This window comes from Heterocephalus glaber, unplaced genomic scaffold (genome assembly GCF_053883595.1).
Source record: "Heterocephalus glaber isolate CG9 unplaced genomic scaffold, H.glaber_assembly_v1.0 deba00001547, whole genome shotgun sequence".
Taxonomy (NCBI): domain Eukaryota; kingdom Metazoa; phylum Chordata; class Mammalia; order Rodentia; family Bathyergidae; genus Heterocephalus; species Heterocephalus glaber.
In genome coordinates, this window is record NW_028258340.1 from 2,456,269 (window position 1) to 2,468,629 (window position 12,361).

The following is a 12,361-nucleotide window of genomic DNA, read 5'->3' on the forward strand; positions in this document are numbered from 1 at the left end:
AGTGGAACAGATTAGAAGATGCAGAAACAACGCTAGACACACTCAGCCATCTCATCTTTGATAAAGGAGCCAAACACCCTCACTGGAGGAAAGATAGCCTCTTTAATAAATGATGCTGGAAAAACTGGGCTTCAACTTGCCAAAGATTAAAACTAGACCTATATCTCTCACCATGCACTAAACTAAAATCAAAATGGATTAAAGATCTAAATATTAAAATAGAAACTCTGAACCAGTTGAAACAGAGGTTAGGTAGCGCCCTTGAAGACATCGGTGTAGGAAAAGATTTTATGAACAAAACCTCAGTTGCCCGTGAACTAGCACAAACAATCAACAAATGGGATCTCTTCTTATTAAAAGGCTTCTGCACAGCAAGAGAAACCACCAGCAGTGTGAAGAGACAACCCACAATGTGGGAAAAAATCTTCACCTGCTCTTCCTCAGACAAAGGTCTACTATCTCCAATCTATAAAGAACTTAAAAAGATCAGACCTCCCAAATTTAAAGACCCAATCTGAAAATGGGCATCTGAAATGAACAGACATTTCTCAGACAAAGAAGTAGAAATAGCAAATAAATACATGAAAAAATGTTCAACATCACTGGTCATTCGAGAGATGCAAATGAAAACAACACTGAGATTCCACTTCACTCCAGAAAGAATGGCTGCTATCATGATATCCACCAATAACAAATGCTGGTGGGGCTGTGGGGAAAGAGGAACCCTGCTCCACTGGTGGTGGGAGTGTAGACTGGTGCAACCACTGTGGAAATCAGTATGGAGATACCTCAAAGAACTAGGACTGGAAGTCCCATTTGACCCCGCTATTCCCCTGCTGGGGATCTTCCCCAAAGAATTAAAAGAATCATACCACAGTGATATATGTGCACCCATGTTCATAGCAGCACAGCTTGTGATTGCTAAAACTTGGAAACAGCCCAAATGTCCATCAACTGGAGACTGGATAAAGAAAATGTGGTTTTTTAATAAAATGGAGTACTACTCAGCCATAAAAAATGAGAAATTAGAGACATTTATAGCTAAGTGGTTGCACATTGAGGCAATACTCTTAAGTGACATAAATAGGACACAGATGTGTAAATACCGAACAGTTTCTCTGGTGTGAGAAACTGAAAGTGTAAGTAAGGACTAAATGTATAATAGGTAATGTGAAATAGGAAGAAAAGGGGCAAAGGGGAAGGAAGTGGGAGGGCTAGGGGAAAGGATAGAAGGGAATGGGATTAATATGAGAAAATGGAAAAATAGGAACAAAATCTTTGTAAATAGGGAGGAATGGAGGGGTTGAAGGGAGGGCTGGGCAAGGGTGGAAAATAAGAACCAAGAGAGACTATGTAAAGGTGCAAATTTCCAATGATGAATGTCATTATATTGTATATCTAAAATGTACCAATGATTAGAATGAATAATCGATAATGTAAAATAGGAATAAAAGGTCCAAAGGGGTAGGGGTAGTGGGAGGGGCAGGGGAAAGGAAAGAAGAGAAAGGAAAAAATGCTGAGAAATGGAAAAAATGGAAATAAAGTCTTTGTAAATAGGGAAGGGTGGAGGGCGTGAAGGGAGGGCTAGGAATGTGGACAAAATAAGAACCAAGATGCATTATGTAAAGGTACAATTCCCAATGAGAAATGTAATTGTGTTGTATACCTACAATGTACCAATAAAAGAATTTAATACAAAAAAACCCCAACTCAATAATAAAAGAAACAACTAAATTTAAAATAGGCAAAAGTCCGAAGAGGTACTTCATCAAAGAAGATAAACTGATAGAAAATAAGGATATGAAAAGATGCTCAACATGGTTTGTCATCAAGGAATTGCAAATCAAAGAGATACAAGTACATGCAGTACATATTTGAAAGGCTGAAGCACACACACAAAAAAAGCCTAACAATACCAACTGATAACCAGGATGCAGAGTAACAAGAATTCTCATTCATTACTAGTGGGAATGTAAAATATACAGCCTCTCTGGAAGACAGGTTGTCAGTTTCTTATAAAACTAGGCCTAGTACTCCCATATGATCAGTAATTGCACAACTAATTATTTGCCCAACTGCTTTGAAATCTTACATTACACATGAAAGCTTATAGCATCTCTATTCGTAGTAACCCAAAAGCAGCTCCCAGAGGCAACCAAGATGTCTTTCAATAGGTGAATGAATAAACATGGCACATTTATATAACGAAATATTATTTGGTGATAAGTGAATTGAATTGTCAAGCTACAAAAAGATATGTATAACTCTTAAAAGCAAATTTCTAAGTGAAAGCAGTTTGAACAAAACCCAATATATTGTATAGTTACAATTACACTGTATTCTAGAAAAGTAAAAAATGTATAAAAACAGTAAAAATTGTGGTTGTTAGATATTTCAGGTAATTGAGGAGACTTGTATAGGGTAACCACAGGGAATTGTTTAAGTCAGTAAAACTATTCTATGTGATACTATAACGATGAATACGAAACCTTAAGCATTTTTCAAAGCCCATAGAACTTTAGAACACAGAGTGAACCTTAATATGTGCAAATTTTTAAAGCATCATTTAGGAAGTGGAGAATTCCAGGTTGGAATGCAGAATGTGACAAATCAATCTATTACAAATCTCAACAAAGAAATAGGGTGTTGACTTAAGTAGTTTTGGAAATGAGTGAAATCTAAGACTAAAAGCAAAAAGAACTATACATAAGCACTAACCTATAAATGATAAAGTTTTTCCCAATGGAGAATGGGGTCATAATTCTGAGACCACTATACATGTATATAACTAAGTACATGGACAATGGAAGATAAGAGCCAGGTTTCTCACTGCTGGAGTGGGTAGCTACAGATAGGCAAAGAAAAGAAGCCAGAATGATCCATGTGGTAATGGATGAATATGAACTCATGTTTAACTTAATAGAGACATAAAGAGGTGCAAATACAAATATTTGGAGATATACATATACACATGGTTTGTATATAGACATATATCTCCTTGGTCTGTCAACATCACAAGGGCCTAGAAGCAACGATACCTCCATGTCAATAGTATATGTAGCACTCAGCTCTTGGTTTCTAATACCATTCTCCAACAAAAGGAAGTGTGGATCTTTGGAGAAATGATAGATTTTAGGACTGGGATAGGAAATATACAAGATGAATCTAGAGCATCTTGCATTGTCAGACATGTAAGTGTTAACAAACAACAATCATGACATGAATATACACTAAAGGAATACAGGAGTTAACTGACTAAAAGAGCTATTAGTAGCCAAAGCTAGAGCAACTGAGAAACAAGTAAGTGAAGCAGTATTAGATTATAAAGCAAAGTCCAAAATAAGTCCAAAATGATATGTTATTGAATACGTAAATGAGGGAGAACAAATTTCCTGTACTGAAGAATTCCAAATAGTTCAAGTAGGTACTCTTTATAAAGGTGTAGAGCTTAACTCTTTAGTATGGGTTGAATCTAGTAACCTGTAAAGAGCACCATATGGAGAAAGAATAAATGAGTAGCTTTACAGTGGAGAAATGCGACAAACATCACCTCAGCCAGGAGATAAATGTTAATATCAACAATGATAAGTCATGTTGATAGTACAAACCTTTGATCCGATGTGGTGGTAGGGGCACTTTATCTCCATAGTTTTCTTCCCCTGTCTAATTGTGGGGAAAACACAAGACAAATCCCAATTGATGGATATTTTACAAAATACATGACTCACGAAACTGTCAAGGTCATCAAAAACAAAGCAAGCTTGAGAAATAGTTACAGCCAAGAAGGTCCTAAGGTGACATAATGACTAAATGTAATGTGGTGTCCTGATGGATATTGGAACAGAAAAATGACATTGTGGAAAAGCAAAAACAATCTGAAAAATTCTCTTTATTTAATACTAATATGTCAATATTGGTTCATTAACTGTGGCAAATGCACCTTAATAATGGAAGGCATTAATAGAGAAAAATGGATCTGAGTATATGGGAACTTTCTGTACTACCTTTGCAATGAAACTGTAGATGTAAAATTATTCTAAAATAAAACATTTATTTACAAAAAAATGTTGCTCCTATCTATTCCCATAACAGCTATTTCTTGGAAACAAGGAAGGAAGAAAAGGAAGGATGAACTAGAGTAAGACTTCATTATCTTGAGTAAATACTAATTGCTATAATGCTATGCATTTTAGACGTACTTAGCTGTGGATTATGGATTAAAATTAGACTGCTTTATTTTTCTAGCAAGGATGGGTGTGCTAATAAGGTTCATAGAGTTTGCGTTGTTCTCTTAGGAAATAAAAGGAACATGGAGCTCATTAACTAGTTGGATCTTTTAGACAAAGTGCTCAGAGGAGGTAAATGTAGGGGGATCAGTAGGAATTTGAGGAGACATTTACAATTTACAGCTCAATGAGATGCAAAGATATTCATTGTTAATAGCTTCCCCTGGTAGTTCCACAACCACAAAAGGGAGTAGTGACTTGGTCTATGGAGGTCATCTGCCTGCTTCGTAATTGTTATGAAGGAGCCAGTAAGTGTCCTATGGATCTATCTTGTCACCTGCACAGTGATATCTAGGGTGAGTTGTGTTAAATATGATGTGAAAGTGATCAAACCCACATTTAAAAAAAATTATAAAAGGTAGATAAATGGAATGAAAGGAAAATCTGAGTGAAAAAAAAAAGCATGGAGACTTTATTTGAACAAAGCTTTAGTCAAAATAAGGTAGATATGAGACTAAGTCTTCAAAATTCATTTCAAAATTCAGTTCAATTCATCTCTCTGCCCTTCTTCCTTCTTTACATGTTCTGTCCTAACACCTACCATAAGCACCATAAATTTTCTAAACTTATCAGGAAGCTGGAAGCTTCCTTAATTTGGAACAAAGTAATAAAGTAACTGTATAGGATGTGGTCCTAAAACTGCTCTTTCCCTCCCCTGTAGTTGGATGATCCTCTTGTCCTCCACAAACACTGCCAGCCTTGCCCTTAGAAGGCACAGATTATAATTAAATCAGGGCTCCTGGCAGAATAATAATAGCAAACACATGTAGAAACTACTATGTGCCAGGCTCTCTTCTGAGTATTTCCCATAGCTTACCTTAGTGTAATCTTTTTTTTTAAAGAGGGAAAGGTTTATTTGGCTTACAGTGTGTAGAAATTTCAGTCCTTAATCAGATGGCTCCAAGGCAGGGTGGCAGGGCAGTTGAGGGCATTCCAAAAGGTACAAATAGGTAGATACACAGGAATGAGACCAAAGCAAGTTCAAAATCCAGCTGGGCAAACATATTAAATCCTACAGTTCCACTTCCAGCATCCCCAGCAATCTGTGGCAAGTTGTGAACTCCAAAGGGCATGGGTGGCTCTGCCCCCATGGCACTGCAGATGGTTGTAGCTCCCACAGCTTCTCTCTTGGGCCATTTCTGTTCCCTTCTTGCAGCTTTCCTCAGATGATCCACGCTCCTGGGTTCTCCAAACTTCTCGGGTCTCCACTACATCTTCAGCTTCACACTCACAGCTTCACTGCCCTCACAGGGGCACACTGCCTGGCCTCCCAGGCCTTCTGAAATCTGGGTGGAAGCCTTTCTGACCCCACAACTCTTGCATTCTGCACACACCTAAAACCAGCACCACATGAATGATGCCAAGGTCTGCTGCCAGCTGGAGCAGTAGCTAGTTTTCCTTCTCTCTTGGCTGTAGGGGTCTCCTGCCTGGATTGCTGAGCACTCTGAATCCAATTCCAAAGAACAAATTCTCCAGGCTGCTGCCGTACTGGAATATGGTGCTCTTGGGCTCTCTTCTCAAAGGAAAGAAAATCTTTCACTTTTGCAATCTTGAGGCTGCAAAGGGTGGAGTCCTGCTGCTTCTTGTGATGCCCTCAGGCCATCTTTTCTATTCTCCCATTCCTTCTCAGAAATCAAGATCTCCTCTATTCCATCTTTGAAGTCCACAGCTTTACTGGAGTTTCCTTTCTGGCCAAACTCAAAACATCTTAAATCATTCTGCTAGGCTCTTTGCTCTTGAGTCTCAACATAAATCTGTTTAAAAGCCCCCAACTATAGCCATGCCACCACCTCAACATTAGACTGCCTTAAAATTTCTTCTGCAAGATTAATTAGTCCACCACCTTTAACTTCAGTCTCAGGCAAAGTCTCTGGACAGGAGCAAAATGCAGACAAACTTTTTGCCAAGTTATAGCACAAATCACCTGAGTCCAACAGCCAATGCAGTCCTTCCCAGCAGAAATCTCCTGATCCTGATCTTTACTGGCTTTCTGGTCTTAGCTTTGACCAGAATCTCCCAGACAGTATAGTCTAAGTTGCTGCAGCTCTACTTCTTCAGCTGGCATCTCCAAACCTTTCCTAACTCTTCTCCTTCCCACAAGCCAGTTCCAAAGGCCCTTGAGCCACATGGCCAGGTAATGTCACAGCAACAACCCCACTTCTCTGGTACCAAATTCTGTCTTAGTTACTTTTCTCTCCTTGCTGAGACAAAATACCCAACACCTTAAGTTAAAGGGGGAAAGGTCTATTTGGCTTACAGTTTGTAGAGGTTTCAGTACTTAATCAGCTGGCTTCAAGGCAGGGTGGCAGAAAGGCAGTTCAGGGCAGCAGAAGCTAGTGTAATCATTTTTGTAACTCTGTTATATGTGTAGTTCTATCTTCATTCATTTATAGCTGAGGAAACTGAAGCACATGGGCCATCTTTCAGATTTTGTGTGTGTGTGTGTGTGTGTGTTGCTGAGGATGGAATACAGGGCTTTGTGCATGCTCAGCAAGCACTCTACCACCGAGCTATATTCCCAGCCCCATCTCTGAAGATTTTATAGGTTGGCTCCTGATTTGTGCCACATCTATTTAACAGGCCCTCAGCAAGTCTTGATTTATCCTTAGGGAAGGTGATTTTTTTTGTTATGGGTGTTTGCCTCATTCTCCACTATTTCTCCTCCTTAAACTGGCATTTCTGACTGGCAAAGGTGGCATATGCTGGTCTCATGAAACCCATTCCCTTTCCATGTAAAGATGAATGGGCAGATGGGATCTTCTTAGGCATCTGGCACCTTTGCACCTTCATGTGTCTGTCTGTGTGTGTGTGTGTGTGTGTGTGTGTGTGTGTGTGTCTGTGTGTGTAACTTCATTTGTTGGCAATTAGTTCTAATCCAAACTATCTGTAAAATTTTTGAAAGTTGTAATAGATACATAATTAACCAAAACATAGAGCTTCTTTGTTCAATTTGCTTGCTCATTATGTTTTTCTGAACAACTACACATGGGTACTCTATGGGACATTCCTTCTTTCTCTTGTGCAGACAGCTTTGTTCAGCTCGGTATCAAAGCATACATCTACACTCTCCACCTCCTTCATGAAAATTTTCTGGATCTCTTTGAGTGCTTGAGGGACATGTGTCTTGAAGCCCATTGTGTGAAATTTTTGCTTAGTTTAACATTTGCATTTATTGGTTCCATTATTAAAGATAAGCACATTTATAAACATTTTGAAAAGAAAAAAATCTACTATCTTAACATAAAAACTGTTTTAGTGTTTTGGTATATTTCATTCTAGACTTCAGATTAATCTAAAATTTTATACTGAGTGTTTCAACCACTGCACAGAAGACATAAAAATGCTGGCACTTACAGTCCTAATTATTTCTTTTTTTGATTCTTCAGAACAATTTTTCCTTTCAGCAGCAAAAACTGAAAACATTATATAGTTACAAAAATGAATGCTCCAGTAAAAAAATAAAATAAAATAAATGCTCCAAACTTTGCACCACCTCTAATCAAAGGTTACTTTTTCAAGGCCGGGGATTTAGCTCAGTGGTTCTGCCACCTGCCTCACAAGTGCAAGGTCCCGAGTTCAGTCTCCGGTACCAAAAAAAAGTTACTTTTTCTATGAAAAATATATTCAGTTCTGCTTAGAATAAAAATTTTTTTGAGGTGCTGGGATGGAACCAAGGGCCTTGCATATGCTAGACAAGTGCTCTGCCACTGAGCTACAAACCCAGCCTCTAAAACAAAAGCTTGACAAGATGGAATTCCTAGGTACTACTGATTTACTGGTTGTGCAGACAAAGAAATTAAATCAAACGCACATCTCTGCTTCCTTAGAAATGTTTAAACAAAAAGAATATGCAGCATATGCAATTATTTGAAACTAAAACTCAATCTGTTAGTGGGAGGGGAATGAAGATCTTATTCTTAATACATGGTTAGGGAAGTGTCCTTATGACCACTATCTAAAAAGTCAACTAGCCGACAGTCCAACAACACAGGTAAAACTCATCCTAAATTATCTTTATTTGAAATGTCTAAGTTTTATATACAGAAAATGTGGGAAATTTCCTATAACTTCTTCTAAGGGAAAATTAAAATCAAAGTTGTAATTGTTTCTTTTTTTCTCTCCTTAAAACTATTTTAGATTCACTTTGTGCCCTCTATCTTTAAGACCAAATAGTTAATACATATTGGCACTTTAGGAAGCACTTCTTATTGCACACAATACTTTCGAGATCAGCTTTAATTAAAGGATATGTTATGGTTTGTATCTAGATGTCCCCACAAAGCCTGGTGCACTCATAGGTGAGGCTTTTGGGAGGTGGCTGGATCATGGGTGTGTGATGCTGGATTAGGATGTGTGATACTGGGATTAAGGGGGTGTGATAACTAAATTGGTTTAGCACAGTTTTATGTGTGGATAATGGAAGACCCATCCTGCGTGTGGGTGGGACCAATCAATAGGCTTGTATCCTGAATGGAATATAAAGGGACAGAAAGAAGGCAGGTTCACTGCTTCACTGCCTCCTGACTGATCTGCCATGGACTGTTTCTCTTCTGCAATGCCCCTGCCACCCTGCTTTAGAACCAGCTGACTATAGACTGAAACTGCTACAAACTGTGAGCCAAAATAAACTTTCCTTGAACTTGTGGGTGTCAGGTATTTTGTCTCAACAATGAGAAAAGAAGCTAAGATAGGATATGTAAATTAAAAGATGCATTTAATAGGACAGCAGATTAGTTTAAGCATATCAGACAGAAGGAAATAGCCAAAAAAGACCCACCTGCGCATGTAGACATTATCTTCCTTGTCCACCAAGCTACCTTCAGCTCAGTCTCTTTTCCTTAAACATGACTGAGCATAACCTCTCACCCTAATAGCCCTGCCCCACCTTCACCCTGTCAGCCTATTTTCTTCTGTGATCAGCATCACCATGCTCAATGGACTCCAGATTTTTGAACTATCTTCATCTAACACACTAGATTTCTCTCTTCCTGCTTGCTCTTCCAGAGGGTGATATTCATTTTTATGTCTTTAACTTTGTTTCTTTCTGGTCTTGAGATCTTGATATTTGGCCTCTGCAGTCAATTCAAAATTATGCTGAATTATCACTGAGAATTACAATACATCAGAAGTTTCCTACTGGAGAAAGCTTATAAGAAAGCTTATAAGATTTTAACATATAAACATTTTGTGCTTAAATAAAAATTAGAACTGATAATGAAGGAATGGGCTACTTTTACAGTAGCAAAAATAGCATTGAAAAAAGATAGAATTATGTTAAGTGACTGTTATCCAATATTTACATGACAAACAATTTAAGACATTTTTGAAGTATACAAAAGAAACAATTGGAAAAGCAACTCATTCTTGGGTAGGAAGACTCAATTTACAAAAGACATAAATTCTCTCCAAGTTTATTCATAAATTAATATGATAGCAATATAAATTGAAGCAAATTTTATTTACTTATTTTTGGTGATGTGGATAGGAATAAGACAAGGTCACTCTAAAGCTCCTGTGGAAAAATAAATTAACTAGAGTAATGGGGAAAATTCAATAAAGAGGGTAAAGACCTCCTTCTGTACCAATCATAAAATCATTTTGTAGGATCTCAACAATAGAACAGTGTGATATTAGTGCACAGATATTATGATAGATGAATGAAGCAGAAGAGAAAATACAGCAGACCAAACTATTTACAATTTAATATATGATGTAGGCAGCCTCTTAGAGCAGTGCTAAAAAATGGATATTCAACAAATAGTTTTGGAAAAACTTGGTAATCATGTGGAAAATAATAACTTTTGGTCTATTACGTCGTACCATCCAATTACATAAATTCCAAATAGATCAAAGATGTAATTAAAATATTATAAGTGCTAGAATAAAACATGGAGAAATTATTTGATAGCCTCAGGGGTGAGTCTTTTAAATTTCAAAATCTAGAAACTATAATGTTAAAAACTGATATACTTGATACTTAAAAAGATAAAGTTAATACCTGAAAAAATAAACACCAACTCCAAATGAATAACTAGAAAGAGTTTAATTTATAACACCAACAAAAGTGATTACTCCTTTTAATTAAGCATGTAAATCCCTGGAGCAACCCTAATTCACTAAGCAATGGGTATATAAAGCAAATGTAAAAGCACCAGTACAACACTTTTTGGCCAATGTAGAAGACAAAATAGCATATGATTAATATTTCATCCAAATAAGCACATTAACCAAACCAACAACTTTGGAGACCACTTAATGAGAACACAAAATAACCTCGCTCTTTCTATAAACATTACATATTTCAGTTCTAAATAACCCTATTCCCACTGTGGTTGTGGCTTTCCTTTATCCCTGGCTCTCTCACCTAGAATTATGGTAAACATGAAAGGCCCTCTGGACATCCTCAAAACATGGCTAAAACTCTAGGCTGCAATTTATTCTTGTGGACAAAGCCTGAAACTGACCACATATCCACACTCAACTGCCTTAAGGTCACTTTTGTCCCTGAAGTAGCCTTAGAAGTATGGAAAAGACCTATGTGGACCTGGATCCAGGTTCAGGCTACTCTGTGGGCAGTAATGGCCACAGTCTTCCCAGGGGATGCCAGTTTTGACACTGCTGAAACCCAATTAAACTCCCCCAAATCATTTGAAAAATGGTCATGAAGCAGGAATGTTTAACTGGTCCCAAGTGGTAAAGGACCACAGGTTTCTGTCTATGCTCTGAAAAACTTACCACAGCTAGGATTATAAATCAATCCAGCAGCCATTGAGGAAAATTACATTAGATTGTATTCACCAATATACATATCTATTACTTGACTCATTCATTTAACAATGTATAGCTCTTGTCTAAATACACTTTGATTAAATTTATAGTTGCATTTATAGTCATTTAACAAACATTAAAAGCTTTTCATACATACTGTGTATGAAAACAGCATTTAGTTGACAAGAAGAGAGATAAGAAAAGTAGGAGGAGGAAGAGGAGAGGAAGGGAGGGAGGAGAAGGAGAAGAAAAGAGGAAGGAAGAGAGAATAAGAAAACCTGTGAAATACATATAGCTAAGTGATACATTTAGCACAAAGAAGAGATTTTTTCCAATAAACCATCATAGTAAACATGCTTCTGCCTCTGGCAGAATCTATTGACCATCCCTTTGCCTCACTACTTGTGCAGAAATTAAATGCAAGTGTGTTGCTGTTTCCAACCTAAGGCGAAATGGATGCTCTAAGCACTACTTTTCAGTTTTGTGAATGACAAGTAGGAGTAACTGCTGGGATACAGTGGCAGGAATGCTGTCCTTCTGAACATCTGAGAACATATTTAATTTTCTATCCAAATGCACATCTAAGAATACATATTTATCCATTGATGATTTTTAATGGATACAAATGATGGGAGAAAAATAGGGTAGATGTCAAAATAGGGTCTTAGCAATTTCAGCCTCCCAGGACTGCTCCCTTCCCTCTTTGAACTCTTTCTCTTGATCTCCAAAATTTCAACACTTCTTATGACCTCCCTCATCACTTTCATTCTTCTCCTCAATACATGAGATTAGGTGTTTCAGGAATGTGAAGACCCAAATAACTAAGGACAAAAGAGATGATTAGCTCCTTGAGAAACTGCATTTCACCTGTGATTACAAGCTATAAATAGACAAAATTAGGTCAACTCTTTAAGAAAAAGAATTATTCTAATCAAGTGACCTGAAACCCCAACTTATAGCTGACCATCACACCTATTCAAAGATTTATTTATTCTGAGACTCACAGAACAATTTATTCTTTTGTTAAGTACATGGAAAGCATCAATTGTGTTTCAGGTTTGGTACTGTGTTCTGAGAGTCAAAGATAAACCAGTATGCAAAGCTTAATTAAATGTGAGATATCATGAAATGATGTCTGAAAACTCCCCAAATTTGGTAAAAATATTAAAAGGTTGAGTAAATCAAAAATAGCATAATCCCAAAGAAGTCTATGCTATGAAACTTATAATTAAACTTTTGAAAACTAAAGACAAAGAAAAAAAGCAGGCACATTACCTGCACAGAAATACCAATTTGAATGACAGAGA